General features: G+C 31.8%; 1 pseudogene; it reads left to right on the forward strand.

The window, feature by feature from the left end:
* Positions 1–5,811: 5,811 nt before the first annotated feature.
* LOC149190043 (uncharacterized) lies at positions 5,812–7,875 on the forward strand (annotated as a pseudogene).
* Positions 7,876–8,318: the final 443 nt, after the last annotated feature.

Consider the following 8,318-nt stretch of genomic DNA (forward strand, 5'->3'; position numbering starts at 1 on the left):
AAATTCAAAGCAGCAAGAAGAGAAGCTTGGTAATTCCACACCATCATGAAGTTCCATGTCATCATTGCCAAGTTATGGGTTGTACAAGTTTCATCACGATGCCATATTTTTCAATGGGTCTTGCCACGTGATGTGGAGTAATTATGTATTTTTAAAAATTGACAAAATTCAAATGTGTGGAAGTCCAAGAGTCACATGTGGAATATGAAAAGTCACATGTGGACTAAAGAGTCACTATAAAAATTCCAAGAGTCTTGCAGAAGTTCAAAAGACACTTGGAAGACTAATATTAATGAGGGAAGCTCAAAATTCATGATGATATGAAAGGCCATTCCTCTTGCTATAAATACACCCTCATTACTCAAGAAAATGGCTTTTGGAGGCTTAAGCTTTGGAGAGCTAGCCTTGTCTTCTCTCGCTTGGCATAGGAGAGAAGATCATTCTTTGGTGAAGCAAGAAGTGAATTGATGTTCCACTATTGGATCTAGTGTCCCACCGTAATTTTGTACTTGGATCTATCACCTAATAATCAGAAGCTCACTAAGCCAACACATTTTCATGCATGTATCATGAATATTGCAAGACTATTCTTTGGATGTATACAGTATATGTACTAAATAAATTGAACTATTTCATTCGATTTGGTGCTTGTATTGTTGAATATGTGTTATATTTTCTTTAATGATCATTGTGTCTATGTGCACTACTTTTCTATATATGAAATGAACCTTTGCTTTCTCTTTTGTGCTTCTCTTATGATAATACTATTACTTTCCTTCTAGAGACTCACCTTTTACTCCCCTCTCGTGAAAGTCTCCTTTTACACATTTCAATTGGAGTTTCATAGTGTCAACTTACTTGTTAATTTCAAAGGTTATGTGCATACTCTCATATTTAATTCATTGCATCTAAAGAAATCCTAAGAGTTATGGTGGTTAGGTCGATACTCTAGATGGGGCTCACACTCCAAATAGTGTGAGGTATAATTGGGACTTCACATTGGGGAGCCCCCCTAGTTGACAATTTTATCACACCATCCTTCTCTTCAAATTCTACACACAGAGACCGTTCCAACGGTGCAAGAAGCACATCAATCAGAGTCTCTATGCAAAAAAAATTCCACTTGAAAGTTAACCCTTCTGTTCTCACCACCATAAATCGAGAGGATACCATACTAGACCTCATTATTCATATAAATGGGGCTATCGATGTGATTATGATGAAGAAGAATCTAAAATAGTCTATATTATAACTCTGGTTAAGAGTTTTTGTGGTTAAGCCTAACCACTAGTAACCTATAAAGATGTGTTATAACTAGGCCATTAGGAGGAAAAGAGGTTACATTCTTTCTGAGTGCATTTTTTCCATAGATGAGAAAAAAAATCGAGAGGGATATGTGATAGAGTGCACAAAGAGGATTTATGCATTGTTGTAGCATACATGCCACATACCATACTTCTTTCTACTCGCAACCATTTTCTATATAGAGAAAGAAAGTAGAGTGACCTCATCTTCCAGCTGGGTTTTCTTTTGAAATGGTTCCCTATGTCATTTCTTGTTCAAATCGTGGTCTGTGAGTTTTTATTTCATTTTTATCTATTTTTTACATAGTTTTAATTTACATGCATACACAAATAATAGTAATTTGCAAATCTAGAAATCTAAAGAGAAATTAAACCCTAATAGTGTAGGTTTTGAATTTTTAAATATGACTTTACCAGATCTCTTGTGATGAACTGTCCAGTGGAATATCAACATGGTAGTTTATATATAATTTATGTATTTTTTTAGAAATAGTAGCAGTCACTAATGTTCCTTCATTTTATTTCTCTTGTTGGTGTAGATTTTATTGTTCATTGTTTTTTTGTGTAATTGGCTTTACAACTATAGGAAACACACACAGATTCATTTCATACGTATAAGCTTGAATTTTGCTTCCTTGAGGTTTCATCAATTGAATGATATCATTTCCTAACATTTCCACAACTTTTTCTCATCTCATATTTTTATTGTATCTGGTTCACATGCTCGTTGGATTGTTTCCTATAGAAAAATCGAGACTCGTGTAGCAGTTTATAACCAACCCTCTTTTCTTGCTTAGCATCACAATAAACACAAGATATGACCTCTTTAATGTATTACAACACATTTGAGACATTAATAATGAAACTCAGAAGTATAGAGACCTTATAGATGCCCTTATCAATTGTTTTCTAGATGTTGTTTTTTCAGCAAATTAGGGTTTTGTTCTTGGTTCTTCATTTCAACAAGTTACATTTTCCATTTATTGCAAAAAACATATAATTATGTGTCATTCAACAAGTGTTTTTTCTTTCATTGCAAGTAACATAGATGTGTGCCATTTCTTTTATTACTAATCATATTTGCGATTCTATTTTCTCTGTAGCATAACTTAATTAGCTTCATCTTTGTGCATCTAACCTTCATTTCAATACTTCCCACTTGCATAAAGATCAAAAAGAGAAGAAAATCATTCTTGTTGTACATGTAGTGTCGACCCCTATTAAGTTTGTACGAATCTCATATTGATACTTAAAGCTAAGATCCTTCGGAGTTGCAATATTGAGAGCCATCATTTATATCAACATCACAAAATAAATACTATAAAATTGCATTTATATATTAAGGTAGTAGATGTGGGAGGGATTATATAACTTTGGAAGAATCTTAGAATTTTCATTTGAGTAGGGCTTTAGTGTATCCTCCCATAATGTAATAAATGCCTATGCATTATTGCAAAACTCTAAATTAATTAATATATTTAGTATTTAATATTAGATTATGGAAGCTTCTTAGTGACAAATTGGTCTCCAAAGCATAAGCAATTCCTAACATGGGTTCAATGAGAGAAAAAATAAAACATCCAAATTCACTAATATCTATTTATTTCAAGTATTATTCGAAAACAATCAAATTGTAAATAAATTTCTGAACTATACCACCCTACTAAAATAAAGAATCACTAACACTAATAAACACAAATATTATTTACCCATTCTATAATTTCATTAGTATAGTGATCACATCACATAATGTCCCTTCAATACATCACATGGCTAGATCCATGAAACAAGATCCTATAGAAAAAGGAGTTACGGTCTCTTATGACAAACCCATTCACATGATCTTTTGCATTTATGTCTTTCTATATAGTTCCTTCCTCTATTATAGTGAGACTATATATTATTGGATTGTGTTGTGCTTGTATAAATTTTGTTTTGGTAGTCACTAACTAGTGGTAGTAGTCATTTGTTTTCTAAATCGAATGACTTTAACCATCATCTTCTAATGAAAATGGTTGCTTTTAGATTAACTTTGCATCCTCCAATAAAATATTTAAACCAAATGTTTTTAACAGTGATTAAATTCCTTTTATCATGATAATATTCATAATTTCAATTATTTTTTAAACATAATTTTATGGCTATAAAATTATGACTTTCAAATTAGGGAAAAAAATGAAAATAATCTAAGTTTACCTCATAATTATATTTTAACGATGTTATGACCCTTTAATTTGAAATTCATTCATTATTGGTGGCTGATATTACATACGTAGTAAATGGTAACCTGCGGCCGGTGAGATTCAAGCTGCATGTGCTCGTTCTAACTTCGTAAAAAAAAAAAAAAAAACTTACAAAGTACAAATTTTGATTTATATGATTTGATTGAGCGTAAATCAAATTAAAGTTTTTAAATTTAAAAATAAACCAATTTATTTCTATGTAATAGATAAATTTAGTAAATATCAAAATATTGAATTTAGTTGTGAATTTTTTTATCATTTATTAAAGAATTAATATTTACATGTGTATAAATTTATCAAATATCAAAAGATTAAATTTAGTTGTGACTTTTTTTTATCATTTAATAAAGAATTAATATTTAGATATGCATGGTTTAATCTCTGAGACAAGTATATGACTATTAGCAAGATCAATTACGTAATCATTAGAAAAACTATTGTTAATTTAATGAGCCATAAAATCAAAAGAATTTAAGCTTTAAGGAATTTGATTTTTCTTTGTCTAATACATCCAAATTAGAGATACATTTACGTCCATCTAATTAAATGTCATTGTTTTAATTATAATATAGTCTAAATATTTATGTTGTATATGTTTTTCTATGAGTGATTTAAATGTTTTAAAAAACTATTGAAATAATAGTTTCAAATTGTGAAATCTATGTATATTTAGTGTTTTAAGATTTTTTCTGGGTTACAAATTTACTTATGTATCAAAAATACATTTTAGATAAGGAAAATTAGTACCAATAGCACAACTAGTTGAGAAAAAGTTTTGCTAATAAAACGACTTTACGAAATTGCTAAACAACATACACTACGATATGACATGATTATATATATAAAATAAAAACGAAGAATTTAACTAAAAATTATATCTCAAAATTTAATTAATATATATATATATATATATATATATATATATATATATATATATATATATATATAACAATTAAATTTCACTTTTATTATATTTATATAAAATTTAATTTATTTTTTTATATATTATTATTCATATTAAAAGATTAAATTAAATTTTATCTCATATACATACCAAAAAATAATATAACCTTAAAAAATATAAATACAGAGAAAATATAATATCTTATGTGCATACACATTTAAAAAAAATGCTAAAGTATTTTAAGAATATATTTTGACAAATGTATACATTTAATTTTATAAAAACAAAGAGAACACGTTCAATTTTGTAAAGATAAATAGTGATTTATCTTTGACGGTTAGCATTTATAAATGTAAAGAAAATGTAATCATTTATTTATATATATATATATATATATATATATATATAGGTGAAGGAGTTGCTTGGAAATTTATAGAAATTCTGATTATATTTAGAGAAAATTCAACAAGGATTTTTCTAAATCCAAGTTATAGTTGTTAAACTTCAAAATTATAAGTGTTCTAGATGTTTTTGATGGTGCTGAATCCATTTCCACTATCAAAAGCACGATTCAAACACTGTCTCTACAAGATTTTTTGAAATTTTTTTACCGGATTCCGACCACTTTTGGCCATTCGGGCAATTCCTCCGCCTCATTAGACAACTCCTTTCATTGTATATATTATAGTCATTTTTCCTATATATTATATAATATAATAAAATATAATTAAAAATAATAATTAATAAAATTAATAAATTTATGATTTAATCATCTTTATTATAATGTTAATTTAGAGTAGTTTAATTGATAATGATTGCGGAAATGAAATTTGATTGAACCAGAAATTTTGGATTCAATTTTTTTTGGTTTTATTTTTAAAAAATTTAACATCATACGAATAAAGTCTTACCCAGAAAATCGTAATATAATTTAAAGAAAAAATATAAAAAAAAATAATTAAAATAATTATAAAAAAAAATGGCATACGTAACCAGAAACTTTACTAATTTATCAGCGTGATCTATGTACTACGATAAAATATCAGGAAAAAAGACCTTCATTAATTTTATTTGGAATAAATCATAAATCATGTTCGTACCAAAGCAAAAGAGGTTTAATTTATTCCTTCAACTGAGGTAAAGTGGAGATGCAAAGAGGTTTAATTTATTCCTTCAACTGAGGTAAAGTGGAGATGCAAGGGGCATGAAAGAAAATATATGCCCCCTAGAAACAACCAATCCATCTGTCCGTGGTCCTTTACGTCAGGGTGATCGGGCTCGTAGCTTCTGTATTACTTTACTGTCGGTTGTGTGCTTTATAAACTGTCAATGCTGAAGCACAATATGCCATAAGCGAACGAACTCAAATTTTTTGTTTATCAGAGGTTTGGAAAACTTCATCGTTCGTTGAATTTTGAGATGGGTGTCTCAGGAAGGCAATACATACTGCGCTTGTTCATTATTCATTTCTTTAGCTGCTTGGGATGGCTATGCAATCTTGCTGTCGCGCAGTCCGAGTCGGGTGAGGCTGTAACGGGGTCCGCTAATTTTCCCGATCTGGGATTCGCTATAGTGGGAAATTTTCTGGTATTTGTTACGAGCTTGTTAAGGGGAAGACTCGACCTGGAGCTGGGCGCCAGGGATGTTCTGGCAACCCTGAGAGGCCCCAAACTGTACCCGATAAATGCCCGGTTCGGATGGACTACCTGCGAGGAAAGTTCAGAACCAGAAAATCGATTTGCAAAGGCTTCTGTGGTAATGCTGTCATACAAGCCGGCCAATTCATCGATGCAGCAATTTATGAAGTATATCTGCAATGCCTATAAGGTGCACTCTATTCTGCTTCAATGTTTTCCTTTAAAATCTCAATCTGCTAAACCCAGTGAATCTGCTGAACTGCTTCCTGGGATCTGTAATTGCCAGCCTCAGGGTGGTAAATCTGATCAATGCAAATGCATTGTATTCTGGAATGTGCCAGACATCGTGAAGGTGCTTGCTCAACGGATGCCCGGAAGTCTTAAACGACTATCTGATTCCCTATGCCTATTGCCATGTCCAGAGTGCCTGGAAACTGGGTGCCATGGGTGCAAGCAGGGCCAGTTGAATGTGGAGGAGACTGATGAATCTGGAAGGAAGATACTGTCAGACGATGACATTAAGAAAGGAAAGAAGGCAGTGGATGAAATATTTCAGTATGTTTCCGACGGAGCTATGAAAAGGGAGCATCCTTGCATCTGCATTCCACTTTCTCCATCAGGCTATGATTACTGGACAAAGCTGCTGAACAGATCTTTCGGAGCTACAGGAGAATCTAACAGTGCTTACAGCACTGCGTCTTTAATAGTGCCAAGGTTAACAGAGATCGCACTCAACCTTCTAATCACTGTTTGGTTCAGGGTCGATGGACTCTCCAGCTCTCTTGTGGCAAGAAGAGCAATTAAAGATTATGTGGTAGATAGTAAGGGAAGTGGGTTTGCCGCCGGTGCTTTTCTAACAAATGGTATGGCCCAAAACAACTACCAGTGCCGGGTGTTGAACTTTAGAGGTACTCGTTTGGGCGTTAGAACCTTGTCCTATATAGTAGGATCTTTCAACCTCTTTTGCTCCATATTTTGGGTGCTCTTTGTTTCTCTGCAACCTACAAACATTGGAAAATGGTACGATAAGCACTCTGAATCGCCTTCCAAATACAGTGTTATTGTTGCCATATTGGTAGGCATTGGTATTGCTTTGGGCATGGACTGCTTACATTTGTATTTGATAAGCCAACCGTTAAGGTCGATGAACCCAAAGAGCCAACATCTACTGTTTCCCAAGAAGCAACAACAGGTAAGGGTTTGTTTGCTCCAATAATTAATGTTTGGCGTCGTGTTAAGGTTTGGTTTCAGCGGATGCTCCAGTTTTGCCTTCCTCTCCTGGTTTGCCTTCATCCCATACTCCAGTTTTGGGGTCGTCTTAAGGTTCAGGATTTGATACTCCAGTTTTGGGGTCGTCTTAAGGTTCGGTATTTTCCTGGCGGTTTGAGGAAGACTTTGCTGCGTCCAAAAGTTCTGGTTCGCGCGGTGATAGCTTTGGAATTGATATGTATTTTATGTGGTAGCTTGTTATTAGGAATTTTGGGCCCAAAATGTTTTGGTAGATGGGTATATGGTGCTTTACAAGTACTAGTTTGGGTAAAGTGGGCCACTGGAAGTTATCTTTTAGGCGAGTATCCACCAGAATATGATTCTCAATCTAAGGATGAGAATGGAATTCTGGTGTATTCCTCTGCATTCACTTATGATAATGGTATTCTTGTGTATTCATCTGCTTTCTGGCTCAATGCTCTTTTGGCAGGAGTCCGGTTTAAGTGGCACTATGCCACAGATTTGAACTCACTGAGTTGAGTCAAATCCAAGTGTCCATTGAATATAAGTGTATTGTACTTGGGTTTATATAATTAATGAAATGATAAGTTGGTTATGGATTCTATTTATGATGAGTAATTAGTAATTATTAATTGTTTTGTTAGGGTAATTATTAATGATTTTTTTTTTCTTCTTTTCTTCTGTTAATATCTATACTCTTCATCAAAGATATATATACAAATTTTAATTATAAACAAATAAAATTGATTGAAAATTGACGGAGTTTTATATGTAATATTAATTATAGAAGTTACAAATTATTAATTATTATATTTGGTAGAAGATTTAAGGCTACAAGCAGAATTGACCTCATTATTTCTTATTAAAGAAATGCTTTAACACAACTAATTAAATTAACCCTATATATATATATATATATATATATATATAAGTATTAATTATTTAATCTTGGAAAAAATTATGCTTTTATATTTATATGAAGTATTTAAAAAATAACAAG

Source organism: Pinus tabuliformis, chromosome 3_1 (assembly GCF_031772625.1).
Source record: "Pinus tabuliformis cultivar Carrire ecotype Pingquan chromosome 3_1, CPIR1, whole genome shotgun sequence".
Classification (NCBI taxonomy): domain Eukaryota; kingdom Viridiplantae; phylum Streptophyta; class Pinopsida; order Pinales; family Pinaceae; genus Pinus; species Pinus tabuliformis.